Source organism: Anomaloglossus baeobatrachus, chromosome 3 (genome assembly GCF_048569485.1).
Source record: "Anomaloglossus baeobatrachus isolate aAnoBae1 chromosome 3, aAnoBae1.hap1, whole genome shotgun sequence".
NCBI classification, from domain to species: Eukaryota; Metazoa; Chordata; class Amphibia; order Anura; family Aromobatidae; genus Anomaloglossus; species Anomaloglossus baeobatrachus.
The window spans coordinates 457,137,375-457,158,082 of NC_134355.1; the positions used below are offsets into that span (position 1 = coordinate 457,137,375).

Sequence of the window (20,708 nt, forward strand, 5' to 3'; positions counted from 1 at the left end):
AATGATCTGAAAACAAAGATTATTCAACATAGTTGTTCAGGGGAAGGATACAAAAAATTGTCTCAGAGATTTAAACTGTCAGTTTCCACTGTGAGGAACATAGTAAGGAAATGGAAGAACACAGGTACAGTTCTTGTTAAGCCCAGAAGTGACAGGCCAAGAAAAATATCAGAAAGGCAGAGAAGAAGAATGGTGAGAACAGTCAAGAACAATCCACAGACCACCTCCAAAGACCTGCAGCTTCATCTTGCTGCAGATGGTGTCACTGTGCATCGGTCAACAATATAGCGCACGTTGCACAAGAAGAAGCTGTATGGGAGAGTGATGCGAAAGAAGCCGTTTCTGCAAGCACACCACAAGCAGAGTCGCCTGAGGTATGCAAAAGCACATTTGGACAAGCCAGTTACATTTTGGAAGAAGATCCTGTGGACTGATGAAACAAAGATTGAGTTGTTTGGTCATACAAAAAGGCGTTATGCATGGAGGCAAAAAAACATGGCATTCCAAGAAAAGCACTTGCTACCCACAGTAAAATTTGGTGGAGGTTCCATCATGCTTTGGGGCTGTGTGGCCAATGCCGGCACAGGGAATCTTGTTAAAGTTGAGGGTCGCATGGATTCAACTCAGTATCAGCAGATTCTTGACAATAATGTGCAAGAATCAGTGACGAAGTTGAAGTTACGCAGAGGATGGATATTTCAGCAAGACAATGATCCAAACCACCGCTCCAAATCTACTCAGGCATTCATGCAGAGGAACAATTACAATGTTCTGGAATGTCCATTCCAGTCCCCAGACCTGAATATCATTGAAAATCTGTGGGATGATTTGAAGCGTGCTGTCCATGCTCGGCGACCATCAAACTTAACTGAACTGGAATTGTTTTGTAAACAGGAATGGTCAAATATACCTTCATCCAGGATCCAGGAACTCATTAAAAGCTACAGGAAGCGACTAGAGGCTGTTATTTTTGCAAAAGGAGGATCTACAAAATATTAATCTCACTTTTATGTTGAAGTGCCCATACTTTTGCACCGGTCTAATTTTGTTTAAATGCGGATTGCTCATTTTCTGTTAGTACAATAAACCTCATTTCAATCCAGTAATATTACTCAGTCCATCAGTTATTAGATATATGAAACTGAAATAGCTGTTGCAAAAACCAAAATTGTTATAAAGAAAAAAGGTTAACATTAATAGGGGTGCCCAAACTTTTTCATATGACTGTAAGCATCAACCTACTGTGTGCTAATTCATAGGCAGGCTTGCAAGATTTAAGTTTTCCTATTCTGCTTGCTCCTTTAATTACATGTTGTGGGGGGACCTATCACATCTGTTCCTCTCCTTTTTATGCTGGAGGAATCCTTCTACCCATGCCAGCTATAGTTTCTTCTATGTTGGTCTGTGAGGTGTGGCGTTCCAGACTCTCTGGTGAAAGTTGTGCTACATATTTAAATAGGTTGAAAAAATACGTAGGTCCATCTAGTTCAACCTTCCTCCATCAATTATATATTTTGGCACGAAATCATTTATAACCGACAATGTTGTGCATACTGTACTTAAGTTGTGCTAATTGCTTGGTGCAGTTGTAGAGTTTACCCTGGTAGTTTTATACTTCCTTCCTGCACTTGTGTTTCTTCCTGAATCTCTTATGATCTTAACCTTTGTCTGTGCCTGCATCGTGACAAAGTTTTGATTTTCCCTTGTCTGTATTTTTCTGTGGGTTTCTACATACTCCTATCCCATCCCTCCCTGGGGGAGAGGGAGGGGGAATCAGATCATGACTTGTCAGGAGCAGGACCAGAAAGAAGACTCGGGCATCTCCACCATTAGGAGTATCCTTGATATTAGGAATAGCATAGGGTCCCCTTGCTTGAAGATCAGCTTAGGAGCCCCAGTTTCCCAACATCCCAAAGTCATTGTGACACCATAACTCTTCAGCTACCCTAGGTTTCTTTGAACTAAAAGTTTGATGTCCTTCCCAACTTAGCCACCTTGATAAATCCAGCCTCTTCCCACAGCACTCTTTATTTTGGTATCATGATTTCCTGCCCTCCCTAAAATGGTTAAGCTGGGAACTTATTTGAATGGTTGGTTACATTTTGTTATGAGTCCTGTATTTTTTAAGCTGGGAATTTGTTTAATTAGTTGGTTACATTTTGTTATGAATCTTGTGTTTGTTCTGATACTGCTTGGTTTAGTTATGGCAATGGATTTTACTTTACAAATCACTACAGTGGTTAAAATAATGGAGAGTCGTTAGTCATTGACTACATATGGCTTTGGGCCTTCTCTTGTGAATTGCTGTTATATGCCTTATCTGTTGGCTAATAATAAAGCTGTAACTGATGTCAACCAACTAAATAGAATGGTGGGAGTGTTTATTTCCCTAGTATGTGGAAATGGGATTATTTTGGTTTGCTGGGTCTTGGCATTTGTGAGAAATGAAGTAAAGGAGAAAATTATAAGAGTTATCAGTCCTATGAAGAACTACCCTTCATTCCATAACAGTATCTCATATACCCAGAGGCATCAGAATACGAGGAGCCAAAAATCAGTAATGAGCGGGTAGCAGCCCGGAACTTTCAACTTCATTAGTGGCACAGCTATAGTGAACTGGACTGTGAAACAAGGGACACACACTAATCCAGTGATGGATTGTACCAACAGATGACCTGCAAGAGGGCAAAGACCAATTGAATCTACAGTATGATCATTTATTGAACCACAGTTCTGATGACTGAGCACCATGGACTCAAGTAGAACAAAGAAAGGATTCAGTGGTAGTAAAAAAATCCTGATTTATTACAGTAAATATTGATACACTAGAAGGTGGCCCGATTCTACGCATCGGGTATTCTAGAATTTACGTATTGTGTAGTTCATGTATGATTTTTGTTATATATATATATATATATATATATATATATATATATATAGATGTTGTTGTGTGTAGTTACCAAGTGTTTGTGTAGGCGCTGTACATGATCTGGGTGTTGTCTGGGTGTGACGGGGGGTGAGAGCGGTGTTGTATGTGTGTTGCGTGTGTTGCGTTGTTTGTGGAGCGCTGTGTGTCTGTAGCGTTGTGTGTGTGTTGCGCGGTTTGTGTGTGTGTGGTGTGTTTTGGGGGGAGGTATGTTTTGTGCAATGTGTGTGTTGTGCGGTATGTGCGTATATTTGTGTGTGCCGCGGTGTTTGTGTGTTGGGTGCTGTGTGTGCGCAGCATTGTCTGTGTGTGTGGGTGTCTGTGTAGGGCAGTTGTTTGTGGTTCCCAGTGTGTGTGTGTGTGATGTGTGGTGTGTGGTGTGTTGTGCAGTGCGCGCGCGTGTGTGTGTGTGTGTGTGTGTGTTTTGGGGGGAGGTGCGCACTCCCAAACGTGCTCCATCCCCCATGCAGCGCACTCCCCATCGTGCTCCATCCCCCATGCAGCGCACTCCCCATCGTGCTCCATCCCCTATGCTGCGCACCCCCCATCGTGCTCCATCTCCCATGCTGCGCACTCCCAAACGTGCTCCATCCGCCATGCTGCGCACTCCCAAACGTGCTCCATCTGCCATGCTGCGCACTCCCAAACGTGCTCCATCCGCCATACTCCGCACTCCCCATCGTGCTCCATCCCCCATGCAGCGCACTCCCCATTGTGCTCCATCCCCTATGCTGCGCACCCCCTATCGTGCTCCATCTCCCATGCTGCGCACTCCCAAACGTGCTCCACCCGCCATGCTGCGCACTCCCAAACGTGCTCCATCCCCCATGCTGTGAACTCCCCATCGTGCTCCATCCCCGATGCTGCGCACCCCCCCATCATGCTCCATCCCCGATGCTGCGCACCCCCCATCGTGCTCCATCCCCCATGCTGCACCAACATCAGCCTCTCTGCCCCCAGCATCAGCCTCTCTCCTCCCAGCATCAGCCTCTCTCCTCCCAGCATCAGCCTCTCTCATCCTAGCATGAGCCTCTCTCCTCCCAGCATCAGCCTCTCCTCTCTGTCCCCAGCATCAGCCTCTCTCCTCCCAGCCTTCCCCAGCATCAGCCTCTCTCCTCCCAGCCTCCTTCCTCCCACCCTCCCCCAGCATCAGCCTCCCTCTCCCAGCCTCCCCCAGCATCAGCCTCCCCCAGCATCAGCTTCTCTTCTCTCAGCCTACCTCTCCCAGCCTCCCTCCTCCCAGCCTCCCTCAGCATCAGCCTCCCTCTCCCAGCCTCCCCAAGCATCAGCCTCCACCAGCATCAGCCTCTTTCCTTCCAGCCTCCTCCAGCATCAGCCTCCCTCTCCCAGCCTTCCCCAGGATCAGCCTCTCTCCTCCCAGCCTCCGTCCTCCCAGCCTTCCCCAGCATCAGCTTTCCCCTCCCAGCCTCCCTCAGCATCAGCCTTCCCCAGCATCAGCCTCTTTCCTCCCAGCCTCAGCCTCTCTCCTTCCAGCCTCCCCCAGCATCAGCCTCTCTCCTTCCAGCTTCCCTCAGCATCAGCCTCCCCTTCCCAGCCTTCCCGAGGATCAGCCTCTCTCCTCCCAGCCTCCTTCCTCCCAGCCTCCCTCAGCATCAGCCTTCCGCTCCCAGTCTCCCCCAGCATCAGCCTCCCCAAGCATCAGCCTCCACCAGCATCAGCCTCTCTCCTTCCAGCCTCCCCCAGCATCAGCCTCCCCTTCCCAGCCTTCCCCAGGTTCAGCCTCTCTCCTCCCAGCCTCCTTCCTCCCAGCCTCCCCCTCCCAGCCTCCCTCAGCATCAGCCTTCCGCTCCCAGTCTCCCCCAGCATCAGCCTCCCCAAGCATCAGCCTCCACCAGCATCAGCCTCTTTCCTTCCAGCCTCCCCCAGCATCAGCCTCACTCCTTCCAGCCTCCATCAGCATCAGCCTCCCGTTCCCAGCCTTCCCCAGGATCAGCCTCTCTCCTCCCAGCCTCCTTCCTCCCAGCCTCCCTCAGCATCAGCCTTCCCCTCCCAGTCTCCCCCAGCATCAGCCTCCCCAAGTATCAGCCTCCACCAGCATTAGCCTCTCTCCTTCCAGCCTCCCCCAGCATTAGCCTCCCCAAGCATCAGCCTCCACCAGCATCAGCCTCCCTCGTCCCAGCCTCCCCCAGCATCAGCCTCCCCCTCCCAGCCTCCCCCATCATCAGCCTCTCTCCTCCCAGCCTTCCCCATGATCAGCCTCTCTGCTCCCAGGCTCCTCCAGCACGCCATGCTCCTCTGCCGACACTCACACACCCGATCGCATCCACTCACACACACCCGATCGCATCCACTCACACACAGATCCGATCGCATCCACTCACACACACCCGATCGCATCCACTCACACACACCCGATCGCATCCACTCACACACACAGACACTGACGATATCGCACATACGCGCTGATGCTCACAACATCCGGACATACCACATGCCTCTGGCCATGTGATCCTCCGTCAGGTCCTGGAAGATCACAACAGCACAGTATCGAGGCCGAGAAGCAAGCGATATCGCCGGATGCTGTGAGTATGTGTGTGTGAGGTGTGTGTGAGGTGTGTGTGAGGTGTGTGTGAGGTGTGAGTGAGGTGTGTGTGAGGTGTGTGTGAGGTGTGTGTGAGGTGTGTGTGAGATTGAGTGCGATCTGATGTGTGTGTGTATGCGTGTGTGTGTGCTGTTATGTTTGTGCGTGTGGAAGTCCCGCCGCTGCAGGACCTTGATTTACTGGTAACTATGCAAGCATGGTTACCAGCGCAACACGTCCCCCGCTCGCACGGGAGCCAACACCAGCATACGGCGGCGGCGTACGCTGATGTGGGCTCCCGTTGGGGAGGGGGGAAAGGGGGGGGGAGTACAGTACTCACCTGGGATTCGTGGCTCCGTGACCGTGTCAGTTCGGGCAATGCGGGGGGGGGGGCGAGAGCTAACGTCTATTGCGTGAGGGGGGCGGGGCGTGGCGTGGGCGAGTTGCCAATGCCTGCAGGGTGCCGGGGCGAGAGGCCAATCTGTGGGGGGGGGCAGAGCCTGGGCGAGCGGCTGGCCAATCCGTGTGGGGGCGCAGCCGGGGCGAGAGGCCAATCCGTGTGGGGGGGCGGGGCCATGGCGAACCCAGCGGCCAATCAGCTTTGTGTCACCGTAAGGACATGTCACGGTGACACAATTTTGGAGCAAGACAGACAGACAGAATAAGGCAATTATATATATAGATAGTTATGTTCACTTGTGCCAACATTTAATTGTACCAATAGTATATTCTAAATTTTCAATTTTGGTTAAAGAAAATGAACAAGTACAAAAAGTTCACATTAACAACATTGACTAAAAAGTATATTTACAAGAGTTGTCCATAGGGGAATATTGAAAATAATAGAACACAATATGTAACATTTGTAATGCCTTTACAAGGACCTACGGTAGATGACTCTACTTTACACATTCCTCGCATACATTCAAACATGCGTCTTACAAGTTCTGTACAACAGCCATCATGACAATAGACAAAAGGTAGGGCATGATCAGTGAGATATTTGTTCATAACATGATGACACATCTCATAGTTCTCATAAAGTTACTTAAGCATTTCATTGTGTTCATAGGCTGGATTGCTGTAGACTTCACTTTTTTGATTCGTATGTCTGATTACAGGTTTTGTACAGTATGTTCTGTTGATAGGTGGCCAGCTTTGATCCTTCTCAATGGCTCTTATAATTTTCCTGTATTTACTTCTTGATTTATAGTTCATACATTTCTTCATGAGAAGCCAAAGCTTTCTGTTCTCAATGATTAACTCCTAAAACACAAATATTAAATAATTAAATTAAATTGGATTATTTGTATTGTTTGTACAGTCAAACTATACAGACATTTTTATATGACTATTTTCTCTAATATTCCTAAATGCAAAAGTGAAAACATTTTGTATTTTAATTTGTAGGTAAAATATCCATTACTAAGACAACCCCTTCTGATTCCACTTGTTTCCCCCAGTTGAAATAATAAAGCCTGAACTCATGACCAGCTGAGGGAGGATTCTCCGGTCGTGATGTCTGTATTACCAAACCCCTTAACACATGTAAATAAACACACGGACTGCATGCAACTTGGTTCAAATGGCCACAGCAGCCTTTTATTGCCTATTGTTTACATACTAACACCTTGGGGACGCCGTCCAACGGGCGACCCCAAACAACAACATAAAGGTAACAATAGACAATACCATTTCACATGACCCCCCGGGGCAGGCCCAGTCCATGAACTACTACTCCCCCTATCCCTGGCCGCAACACACCGACCCAGGGATGAGGTGCCAATCACCTACGGATTGACACCCTCACACTTTAGCAGAACCCCGTGCCTGCAACATCCCGGAACCGAGAGCCACCATACCAAGACGATGACTCCCGGTCCAGTTAACAAACATTTCCAAACCTCTGGACCAGACCTACCTCCGCTGCTGTGACAAATAGCACCCCACATCCAAACAACGTCCCCCCAGACAACAACACAAAGGGAGGGTGGCCGGGGATCCTTCAGCGTCCGGAAGAGGAGAGGAGGTAACCACTTAAAGTTCCCAGACTAACCCTTTCCCTACTCCTCCTCTTCCTCACCAGCTAAACCACCCACTAATGCCATATTTGGCATCCCTGCACACACTGTCCCTATTAACCCCATCACTCCCTCACCTCCCCCTTGGTCATGTGGCCCCTACACCCCAGGGGTTCCATGGATTTCTCAACCTATTCTGGCACCCTTGGAGTGCTGTCAGTAACCTTGGTTTGGAGCTTATGACACAACGCGAGCCCTGCATCCAATCACCGCCAACTTCTCTATCCATGTCTTCAGGCCAAATGAGTAATCAACAAAAAGTGAGTGGCAGCCTTAGCATCATTTCCTTTTGATTAACTCATTTGATCTGAAGGCAGGGAAAGAGAAGTTGGTGGTGATTGAACGCAGGGCTCACGTGACGTCACAATGTCACAGGAACCCAAAACCGCACTTACCGACAGTGCTGGATCAATGTCAGAATAGAAGATGGGTACAGTATTTTTTATTTTAACTCGGGAAAACAAGTGGAATCAGAAGTTCTACTAGTGGACAACCCCTTTAATATACTTTGTAATTTTTCAGTATTCTAATTTACCATGTTGTCAGAAAATCCAATTCACATGCTAAAATACTAGAAATCTAATACATTTGTAATACCAAAGAAAAATACTTATACATCATTAACAGAGTTGAGCAAAAATATTCTTATTTTGATGGATTCATATGGGGCAGTAGCAGGTTACAAATAAATAAAATGTAATGCTGTCATAGTTTGTCGCTGATCCTCCACTGGGTTCTTGGTAACGTGTCTCTTTTTCACTCTTCAGCCATAGATGTTCTGACATGAAGCAATGCATGACATGACATCATGAATGATGTCAGAAGACAATGTGATACCAGCAACCGGAAGCACCACTGAAGAGTACAGAGGAGACCTAGAAGGTAGTCAAGAACCAGTATGGAACTAGAACATCAGGGATAGGTGAAAGGTTATGTAAGTATGATTTATTTTACTTCCAGGCCTATCCATTTATTCCAGGCCCATCCATTTACTTTGCTTTCTAGGGGTTGTCCAGTCTAAATCCACAAGTCTGCTGTCACTCTATGTGACATGTCACGTGACTGCAAGTATGTGATATGCATACTCCCAACCAGCATCCGACTAGCTGTCTCCGGCCTCGTGCAATACACATATTGAACTTGCCGGAAACAGTCTAAACGAATTGAAGCCAGGGGTATGCATACCCCATACTTGCAGTCACATGACCACTATTCCCTGTGCGGAAACTGGAGAATCCTCACAACGTGCAGAGTGCACGATGAGGTCTGCATTTAAATAGAGTGACTGCAGACTTGTGAATTTAGATCGGACAACCTTTTAGGGGTTGGGAAATCTCAGAGCATAATAATCTGTTGGGTTTTTTTTGTTTTTTTTTTTTAAAGTAATCATTTCATTTAATCAAATTTACTGGGTCATTATGAGTGAATTTAATTTTGTTAGATTCACTCGTATCTAGTAATTGCGCGACAGACGTCATCATGGTGTTATGATGTAGGATCGACATAGTCACTGAAGTAATGTCTTGCAAATTATTTTTGCTTAATATTAGGCCATGTGCATACGTTGTATTTTTTCTTGCGTTTTGGTTGCGTTTTAAGCTGCACTGTTTCATTGAAAAAATGTATGCATTTTTCTTCCCCAGCAAAGTCTATGATAAATCAGAAATTCCATGCGCACGTTGCTTTTGTTTCGGCAGCGTTTTGTTTGACAAATATTTGTCAAAATCGTTGCCTAACAAAAGCAGCATGTCACGTCTTCATTGCGTTTTGTGAATATTTTCGACCCATTCAAATGAATGAGGTGTGTCAAAACGCACCAAAATGTTTAGCTGTGCGTTTGCACGGCCTTTTGCTTGTGTTTTGGATGATTTTTGTCAACAAAAATGCAGGTCACCAACTTTTCTCCATTCTCTCTTGCTCACTCTCTGTCTCTCTCTGCTTCATACTCACCAATCACCAGGGCCGCACGGCTGTCACACTGCTACCGCGGCCTCTCCTGCTTCTGAAAGTTCCGGATGCTCATTAGGCTCATCTCATATTCACTTCACCCACTCATTAGGCTCATCTCATATTCACTGCTTCCACCACCCACTGGCGCCTATGATTGGTTGTATTCAGACATTCCCCCATGCTGCGTGACAGCTGTCAGACTGCAACCAATCACAGCCGTGGGTGGACAGATCTATATCGTACAGTACCATAAATAAATAATTAAAAAAACAGCATGCAGCCCCCCCTCCAATTTCCATACTCAGCCAAGATAAAGCCACGTTATTGGGAGCCACCCAGCCTAAAAATATCAGCCAGCAGCCGCCATTGGATGCGACAGTCCCGGGACTTTACCTGACTCATCCCCATTGCCCTCATGCAGTGGAAATCGTGGTAATAAGAATTTAATGTCAGCCCACAACAGCCACTAAGTCATAGCCTAGTGATGGCAGATGTCTATGAGACACCCCCTCATCACAATCTGTTAGTGAAAGTAAATAAACATGAACACTGAAAAATCCTTTATTTGAAATAAAAGACAAAAAAACACCCTCTTTTGCCACTTTATTAACCCCCAAACACCCGTCCAGATCTGACATAATTTACATGAGGTCCTACGATGCTTCCAGCACTGCTACATCTAACACTCACAGAGAGCACCATAGAACAAGACTGCTTACCGTGATCTAAATGCAGCAACTGAAGTGAGTCGCGCTATCAGTGGTGACATCATTCAGGGTAGCTGCTTGAGTTCTCCACCTGTGACAGCAAATCACATAAGAGACTGAAGTGAGCAGCACGATCAGTGGTGCCGTCACTCAGGTGATTTCCGGTCACAGCTGGAGTCCTTCACCCTTAACCGCAAATCAGGCCACAACACAGACAGAGCCACACTATGGCAATGAACTCAGGTGAACCTCTGACATCACAGCTGCGGGCCCCGCACTACTACTTGTGTCCAAGCACTGACACCAGCGGTTCACCTGAGTTCCTTCTCATCGCGCAGCTCTGTCTCTGTCTGCTATCAGTAGCCAGTTATGCTCTACGGTGCTGCTGTGACATGACAAGAATGTAGCAGAGATGAATCGCCATGGGACCTTGTGTGGATTATTTCAGACCTGCAGGGGTGTTTAGGGGTTAATAAAGTCGTGAAAGAGGATGTTTTTTTATTTTATTCCAAATAAAGGATTTTGGGGGTGTATGTGTTTTTTTACTTTCACTTACAGGCTAGTGATGAGGGCGGGGTCTCATAGACGACTGTCATAACTAATCTAGGACTTAGTGGCTGCTGTAGGCTGCAATTAACTCCTTATTACCCCGATTGCCACTGCACCAGGGCAACGGGAAGAGCTGGGTCTAGTGCCAGAATTGGCACATTTTATGGATGTGCCACTTCTGGGGCGGCTGTGGGTGATATTGTTAGGCTGGAAAGGACCAAATAACGATGGGACTTCCAACCCTAATAATTTTAGCCACCAGCTGTCTGCTGCACCTTGGCTGGTTTTCGAAAAATGTGGGGACCCCACATCATTTAAAAAAAAAAAAAATAAAGTATGGGATCCCCTCTATTTTTCATAGCCAGACAAGGTATAGCAGACAGCTGAGGGTTGCAGCCTGCAGCTGCTGTTATTGTGCTGGATATAAAAAATATCCCCCACCCCATGTCATTCTTTTTACCAACAAGCCATTCTATTATTTCTTTCTATCTATTCTATATGTTCTTTCTTATTATCAGTTATATATGTTCTTTCTATCTACCGTATTTTTTGGACCATAAGACGCACCTGACCATAAGACGCACCCTGGTTTTAGAGGAGGAAAATAGGAAAAAAAATTTTAAGCAAAAAATGTGGTCATGACACACTTATGGGGCGAGGATCTGCTGCTGACACTGTTATGGGGTAATGTCCTGCTCATATACTCCCCAGCCTGCTCATATACTCCCCAGCGTGCTCATATACTCTCCAGCCTGCTATATACCCTCATCCTGCTCATATACTCCCTAGCCTGCTCATATACTCCCCAGCCTGCTCATATACTCCCCAGCCTGCTATATACCCTCATCCTGCTCATATACTCCCCATCCTGCTCATATCCTCCCCAGCCTGCTATATACCCTCATCCTGCTCATATACTCCCCAGCCTGCTCATATTCTTCCCAGCCTGCTCATATACTCCCCAGCCTGCTATATACCCTCATCCTCCTCATATACTCCCCATCCTGCTCATATACTCCCCAGCCTGCTCATATACTCCCCAGCCTGCTATATACCCTCATCCTGCTCATATACTCCCCATCCTGCTCATATACTCCCCAGCCTGCTATATACTCCCCATGCTGCTCATAATATACCCCTATCCTGCTATATGCCCTCATCCTGCTCATATACTCCCCATGCTGCTCATATACTCCCCAGCCTGCTATATACCCTCATCCTGCTCATATACTCCCCAGCCTGCTATATACCCTCATCCTGCTCATATATTCCCCAGCCTGCTATATACCCTCATCCTGCTCATATACTCCCCAGCCTGATATATACCCTCATCCTGCTCATATACTCCCCAGCCTGCTATATACCCTCATCCTGCTCATATACTCCCCAGCCTGCTATATACCCTCATCTTGCTCATATACTCCCCAGCCTGCTATATACCCTCATCCTGCTCAAAAACTCCCCATGCTGCTCATAATATACCCCTATCCTGCTATATGCCCTCATCCTGGTGTATGGCTGCATCCTGTGGCACATAAAAAAAATAAACTTTCATACTCACCTCACCTCACTCCCTGCAGCACCGCTCCTCTTACCGTCTATGTCAGTGGCAGCGCCGCTGAATGCAGCCGTCCCCCTGCAGCATCGCGATGTCCTCCGGTGGTCTGTGCCGGCGGCTGCGTGTGGACACGTGCGCACAGCGATGACGTTATCACTGTGCGCGCCGCTAGTCTCCACCAAGCCGCCGGCACAGACACAGGAGATGATCGCGATGCAGCAGGGTAACGGGGACGGCTCCACTCAGCGGCGCTGCCGCTAATACAGACGGGAGGACGAGTGATGCTGCAGGGGAACGGTGAGTACTGTACACTGATTCACTGCTCCCCACGCTGATGATGATGATGCGCGGGGAGCAGTGAATACAGCCACACATGATCATTCCAGGCCGTAGTTGCCAGGGGTGATCATGCGGGCCGGCTGTTTATCCCCGCCAATCCTCCCGCCCACCTGTCAGTGCCTGCTTCAGCGCTGAGAGATGGGCGGGAGGATGGGCGTGCATATTAAATGAGTGGATCCACGTGGTCACGGCAGGCTGCTACAGTCTGCTCGTGCCTCCGATGACCCGCTCCACCGCAGCCCCCTCATTCCCGGCAGCCACAGTCAGACTATAAGACGCACCCCCAACTTTCCCCCAACATTTGGGGGGGAAAAAGTGCATCTTATGGTCCGAAAAATACGGTAATCTATATGTTCTTTCTATCTATTCTTTCTATCTATTTCTTCTATCTATCTATCTATCTATTCTAGCTATCAATTACCCTATCTTATCCTATTTTATTTCTCCTTTATAAAACGCACTGACAAAAATGCACCGATAACGCATGTGTTTTTATCACGTTTTTTTTTTCAAACGCAGGGTTTACAGTTGTCAAGTCTTCCAGAGGGTGCATTTTTTTGTCAAGAATGCAGCGTGCGGACATACCCTTATTTATGTATGATTATTTTCTTTGGTACTACAAATTCATTGGATTGGTCAGTTTTATAACAATTGATCATGATTTTCTGATTGGACGACATGAAAATGAGCATATGTAATAAAGCACAAGTACATTAAAACTAAGTATGATTTTTGTATTTCCTTACATAAAGGTAAAGTTTTGTCCAAGAGATCATTTTCATTCCTTAACCCTAGAACGCGCAAGCAATTCAATCTATCATAGAAAACAAATGACCTAGCAGGCCTGCGAGGCCCCAGGTATGCGTTCTAGGGTTAAAGGATATTTACATTGTAAGAAACCTTTACATGGTATGGTCGATCAGTTTAGTTAAGTTTTCAACCTACACACTTTCCATCTATCCCCACACCTTCTTCATTGATTAATAACAACTCTACATTTACAGGAGCCAGGGCAGGATGGATAATAATGGAAAATTAGTAGGTGGGAAGATGCACTAAACTCTTCAGTGCATTGTTTCAGGAATCATTTTATGCTGGTTTGGGAAAATAAAGTTCAATACACTTTTTGACATTTTTTCTTGTATTTGATAAATATAAATAATGAAATAAGAACTTACTTCAGCTAAGACTGAGATAACAACTGTAATAACCAGGGTGATGAATATGGCAACTCTCCAAGATGTTGGTGTGCATACAATCTAAGGTTGAAAACACAGATATTAGCACATATTAGTGATTTGATTGGGCTACACATTTTATTATGTCACCAGATTTTAAGGCACCAACTCCAAATTATACATTTTGAATCAAGACTGGGCCAAGAAATATCTGTAGAAAGATTTTTCAAAGTTTTTATGAACTGACTAGATGAGGGTGACTTTTGATGGAGCAGATGTAGGGGCCCATGGTTGAAATAATAACAGGCATACACCTCAACCTTAACTCCAATTATGTGCTGGTATTATTAAAGATGAGCTATCTGGATCATTTGAAGATGGATTCAACATCAGCTCTCAAATCTACTGACAGTTTTAAGAAGACATTTTCTTCAAATAGTGGTACAGGAAAAGTCTGCATCTTTCAAGATTTTTATGCCGGATGATTTTTATGCTCCATCACATGCATCAACATATTCCACTGCTTGGCTAGTCAGTAAAGGCTTAAAGATGATAGAATGACCCAGTCCCTTCCACACTTGACCTAAACATTTTTGAGAACCTGTGGGCCCGTCTTAAACTAGAGATATACTGTGAAAGAGAACAGTACACCTCTCTGAACTTTTTCTGTGAGACTGTGGTTTGCACTGCCCAAAAATATGATTGTCAACAGATTAAGAAACTCACAGTCCATGGATGTAAGGCTTATGGCTGTTATTGAAAAGTTGAAAAGTAAAGTGGCTATATTGATCTCTGAAAATTTTGGGGGAAAAATCACCCTAGTCTTCCCTGACACTGATGACTTTCTGACTGCGGAGCTTGGCATCCTATAAAATAAACAAGGATAGCATCTCCCCTGCAACGTCATCTCTCCCTACATGGATACCTTAGCTGTACTTTATATGAATAGCTTGGAAACACATCAAAATATCCCATATATACGGTGTATATGTGTATATATATATATATATATATGACAAGTAGCCAATATTAGAAGGTACAGTCACACTAACAAACAATGCAAAAGTCAAGCTCTATGGTGTGCAGAATTTTTTTAACCTCTTCACAACCAATAACATACCTAGTCATCATTAGTTGTGGTGTGTACAGTCACACTAACAAGCAATGCAAAATTCAAGCTCTGTGGAGTGCAGATTTTTTTTAACCCCTTCATAACCAATAACATACCTAGTCATCATTAGTTGTGGTGAGCCCGCATTATTCCCCACTCATGTCTACTGATCTGATCAGCCGACATATGCAGCTAACAGGCCTGGGTGGATCGGAGATCAACTCGCACCTGATAAGTTAGATTGCGCTGTCAAACTCTTAAAGGGAACCTTTCAGGTGGAAAAATGCTATTAACCTGCAGATATAGGGTTGACTTTGCAGGTTAATAGCATTCTGAATCTGCCTGGCACCTGCTGCCAAAAGGAAATTAACTTTATTCCTCCTGGCAGCATTCAGGTTTCAGTCATGGGCACGGCAAAGGCACAGACTCCGTTACCGCTCTGTCTATGGAGAGCGGCGGCTGTAACCACACCCCCCTTGCACTCACTGACAGCCTCTCTGCATTACAGGAAACTTTCAGTCAGTGTGGGGGGCCTGGTTACACCTGCTGCTCTCCATACCCAGAGCAGTGTCTGAAAAAATAGGCGGCAGTGGATACCGCGCTTCCATGCCATCCCACACAGGCATCTCCCTTTGCTAATGTGCAGCTGAAGAAGATCCAGTGGGACTGAAAACGTTTTTATATGCACATTTGAATAAACACACGTTGCAGTCAATCTGGGAGTGCCTTCTTTCTATTTGAAGTTCTGTGGCCTTGGAACCTAAAAGTGCACCCTGATCTCTACAGTCATTTAAAAGGAAGTGCCATTGATTACTTTCTATGAAAAAATAGTTGTCTTAAGTCAAACAAAGCACAATATTTTTAGAAACAAATTTTCATCACAAATTTATTGCCCTGATTTTTATTTTATATATTTTTTACATTTGAATACTTTTCCTTAATTTATTTTGAATTAGTGTTTTAGAAGATGAATACTCTTGCTCATTTTATTTATTTATTTTTTTTTCTCGTGATATTGTTCTTCACTCTACAAATTAGGAGACAGAAATTGGACAGAAATGCTTTGGAGTTTTCCATCCAAAAAAAAGATGCTGTTTTCTTGTATTTCATTGCATTTTAAATCATCAGCATGTTAATTTATGTTGTAAATCAATTTTCTGATGTTTTGTGGATTTCCCCAAAACCTAGCTAAAATTATAACACTTTTTTTCAATGTTTTAAATAAATCAATCAATATACTTTCCTCCATTGATGCATTTGTAGCTCCCTTACTTGGTCCTCTGCCATTCTCTGATTCCCTGTACAACTTGTTCTCCTGTGTTGAAATGTCATCATATGTGTCAACTGCAGCCAGTCACTGGCCGCAGTGATGACTTACTAAGCTAGTGACTGGCTGCAGCGTTCATTCACAGAAGTCTGAATTTGTTATGTATTTTATAATCTAAGACGGAGGTTTCATAAACAATTTTATTGACTGTTTGGCTTTGAAATTTTAATTTGCTGCCCTTTAATTGCTATTACCATCTAGTTGAGGCAATACTTATTCATATATCTCAACAGTATCTCTAGGATTTGTATATAAAAATACAGACTGCTACTAATGTACTCAGGAATTTTGCAATAACAAGGTTGTACACACTTAGTACAAATGAAGGCTTGGTGTCCCATTCTGTTTGCCCTGTCTGTGACCCTGGGGCCTATTTCATAACCCAGTTGCTTGTTAAAAAAGTAGTTCACACCTTTTGTGTGACACTGTATATTGCACATTTCATAACACCTGCAGGGTGGTATTAGATTACAGTCACCTAAAAAGAAAGTGTTTCACTTAAAGGGAATCTGTCAGGAGGTTTTTGCTACGTCATCTCAGAGCAGCATGATGTAGGCAAAGATTCTCTCAATACAATGATGTATCACTTAGGTCCTTATGTCAGTGTTCCTCATCTCCAGTCCTCAGGGAACTTCAGGCACAAGTATAGCGGAACCTTGGATTATGAGCATATTTTTTTCTTGGAATGTGCTGGTAATCCAAATCACTTGTATAACTAAACCCTTATCTGGAGGTATATACTGTATATATATATAAGTGTGAAATTAACAACAATAATATCAAATTGTTTCTCTTGATTTGTTCAACATTTCCATGCCCTTTAGTTTCGTCATCATGTGTTGCCTAAGCCAGATGTAAATTTTATGTATATTTTATTTTGAAAAACCTATTTTCTGAGAATGCCTTTATTCTGGGGCAGATGTGAACATTGCCCTGTTGTGCAACCATTAAAACATATGATGGCTATAGATATTAAATGTGTATATCATAGGTGAAAGCTGCCCAGCCATCTCCTGTGTATGAGGGCCTTCCAATTCAACATTTGCTGTCAGGGGGTTATCGTGCCATCTTCACAGTATTATGTGCCCCTGGGCAAACTAGTGTGCTTTGGCCCCTACGCCAAAGTAAATGGTTGATAATATTGACCATATATTTATTTTACTAACACTTTAATAAAACCGGTGTTACAACATTAAAAGCATGTTGTACAGCTTGTGAAACGGAGGACGGTTGAGGCTATAATCTTATCTGAGAACTAACAGAGTTAAATAGATGGGTAGAGTGCTCGCTTACAGCCATGGATTGTTATTGAACAGGACCTGCTGCCGTCTCCCCTTAGCCTCCTGATGAACCTCTGAAGGGAGAGGAGAAACGCGTTGAGGCCTGGCAGGCCTGGATTCCTGCTTCTCAGGGAAGTAATTCATCTTTTCTCCCTGTTATACTATATTATATAGAATATGATTGGAGCAACCTTTTCTATTTTGCAGTAATTTCCAGGGGTGTCTGTATCCCATTTTTCTTTCAGCTCCTGGGGTATAATGGGGAGACTATCTGAGCCCCTTGTGATATGATTCTAGGTGACTGTAATATACTTTTGGGGTATACCACCCTGTAACATATGTGGTTGTAAATAACTCTTATGGATCACTACCTTGCATTAAGATAATTTATTAGGAATAGAAGTCTATACATCTTGTACAGTGCTAGTATCATGAATAGGAATTCCTGGTTATAGATCAGTAAATTGATACCTTCTTGATCTAAGGAAAACAATACAGGGAGGAGTATCACCATTTGGGAACTCATATATATTGTACTGTGCAAGCACCACTATAGGGATTTCCATCCCATCCCTATATCAGGGTCAGGTAGAGGGAGAGCCGACGTGGAACGGGGGCGCCCGGTAACTTATGGTGTCATACCCTCCGTTGTTAGGTAGGGATACACTACCCTTATAAGGCTATATTAGTTTCCCTTTCCTAAAGTGAATGTGTATATAAAACTCCTTGGTTATTTACAAGGGTAACGTGATCCATTCTCATTTATATGTTTGTGTGTCTGTTTGTGGGTACATTTTAATGAATATTAATAAAAATTGCACATTTTAAGATAGGGTTGAGATTACATGTTAGTCCCTATAATCTTATCTGACCTATATCTTCTTTTTCTGGCTATATTTTGCTAGTTGGTGAAGGGTGAAGGAGGCAGCACGCTACTAAGTCACCAGCATTAAAACTACTCACTTACACGCAGCCATTCTTTTAGTGTAAAGTAGTCCAAAAGTTTAGTTACGTTTTAAGATACACAGATTAGCAGGGGCGCCTATAATCATGGAACCACTGGGCAAGTGCCCTTCGAGCCTGTGTGTTAAGATGTCCCTGTGGGAGATAAGGATTGAGTACTTGGATATCAGGTATTCAATCCTCTGCCTCTCAAGGAATGAAGCTGCTGCCCGAGGAGTCTACTAGATGATTACTTTTCTCTTCCTACTGAGAGCAATTGCACCCTTGCCAGATGGGGAGGTTGGCTATCATCTGACCAATAACTATTTAATGTGCATCATAGAATTAAAGGAATAAGGAAAATAGATAAACACTATCAATGATAGAGTGCTTTTATTATTTAGTCTGTTATGGGCAGTAAACATCTAACAGATATCTGTAAAATGTTTGGAAACAATGATTGAACTCAAAAATCAGTTCCATTAAGTCTACTTTAATAGATAATTTAGAACAAATATGAAAGAGGAAAAATGGTTACTTGTATTGCTACACGTTTGTGTATTCTACATCCTTTGTGACACTGAATGTCTCCTGGTGTTGGACAGAAAACTGATTGTCCATTAATCTTTCTCAGAAAGATTGAAATTATGAAGTAAGCCTCGCTTGAATCTCACATTCAATTCCCTTGAGGCCCTGGCTTGGCACAAAAAGAGGTGAGTCACAAGGGTCGAGGATCCCAAAATTGAGGCATACTTTGTTGTGGAGGCTTGACAAAGAATGCAGACTGCGTTTGAAATGTGTTGCCATTTCCCTGGCTTTCATGGCTTCAATCATCATTCTGATATATGTCTTCAATGTTTCTGGATTTTAATTGAATAAAAAAGTAAATTTTAAAGAAACTTCTCAGAATATCCTTTCCTCCTTTACCTGCAAGTACCTGTGACTCAGAGCGCTTGATCTTGGCATGCCGGTTGTTTCCCTCTGCTGAGCTGGATTAATCCTACGATATGTTGTATACTTTTTTTGTGTTTGGATATCTTTTTCATTTCAGTTCTTGTATTCAATATTCGCAATGTGCCAAGTGATTTCTATTGACCAATTATCCAAATATGGCACAGTAATTACCATTCACCGCTCCAAGAGAGAATAGCAATGACTTACTCTGCTCTCCCTAATGAGACACACAAATGCTCAGTGGAGCCACATGCACAACAATGTGTATGAGGTAGGAGGGAGTGATAGCTGATTGGTTGACAGATGAGAGACTCCATAATAGGCTTTTAAATGCATCATGATTAGAGATGAGCTAATAAATTCCCTGGGACTGCAACAGTTGACCAGAGGGTTAGATGCCGAGGTCCAAGGTACACGAGGGTGAAGACAATCACGTTGTCAGGCAATCTGACAACAAGTCAAGCAGCACAAATTTGATACACGTAGCCAAGGTCAGGATCAGAGAAGTCAAACAGAATGGATAGACAAACCGGGTCAATAACGCAAGAAAGAATATAGAGGAATGCACAAACAAGGTGCTAGCAAACTAGGAACCAACGTTTGGGAAAGGAATGGACAGTGAGTCGCCTTATAGATCACCTGCCAGCAGGTGATAGCCTGAGTAAGAAAATCTCTGCAGGACAGGGTAAATACAAATTCTGGAAGTTTGCACTCCACAACGATGGTCAGATACTGGGTGGTGCAGAACAAAACACATGGTGAGTAGAGCGAGTGGCTGGCATAAAAGTGGCAAAATTTAGATATGTTACAGTGGTAGCAGAGGAGTGAGCAATAAGGTGAGTATTAGGATTTTTTTATATCTTAGATTTATTACGGACAGACTCCATAGCATAATAAAGGACATAAAATTTGGGGAAAATAACCTCTCCGCAAATTATACTGGGAATAAACTCGCGAACAGGCGAATTCAAATTTTGCTTCAGCAGCTCATCTCCTATCATGCTTTTTTACTCTTTTACTGATGGTGTATCTTGAAGCTCATGACTCCAATGCAAAGTTCCAATGAGGCCCCCAATTATTGTAAACCTTTAATAATGTGGTCTCATTATATAGGCCAAAGGGACTTTTTTCGCCCCCTAGGTTCCCTGGCATGGATTCGATTGCACCCGTCTTCTATTGTAGGAATAGAAATATCCAGCAGCTGGGAACTTCCAAAAAGATCCAACTTTTCTTTGTAGAAAAATGTAAATATCTTTGCACTGCA

General features: G+C 44.3%; 1 pseudogene; it reads right to left on the reverse strand.

The window, feature by feature from the left end:
• Window positions 1-6,257: 6,257 nt before the first annotated feature.
• Window positions 6,258-20,708, reverse strand: part of LOC142297275 (putative cation-transporting ATPase 13A4) — a 100,401-nt pseudogene continuing 85,950 nt past the window's right edge.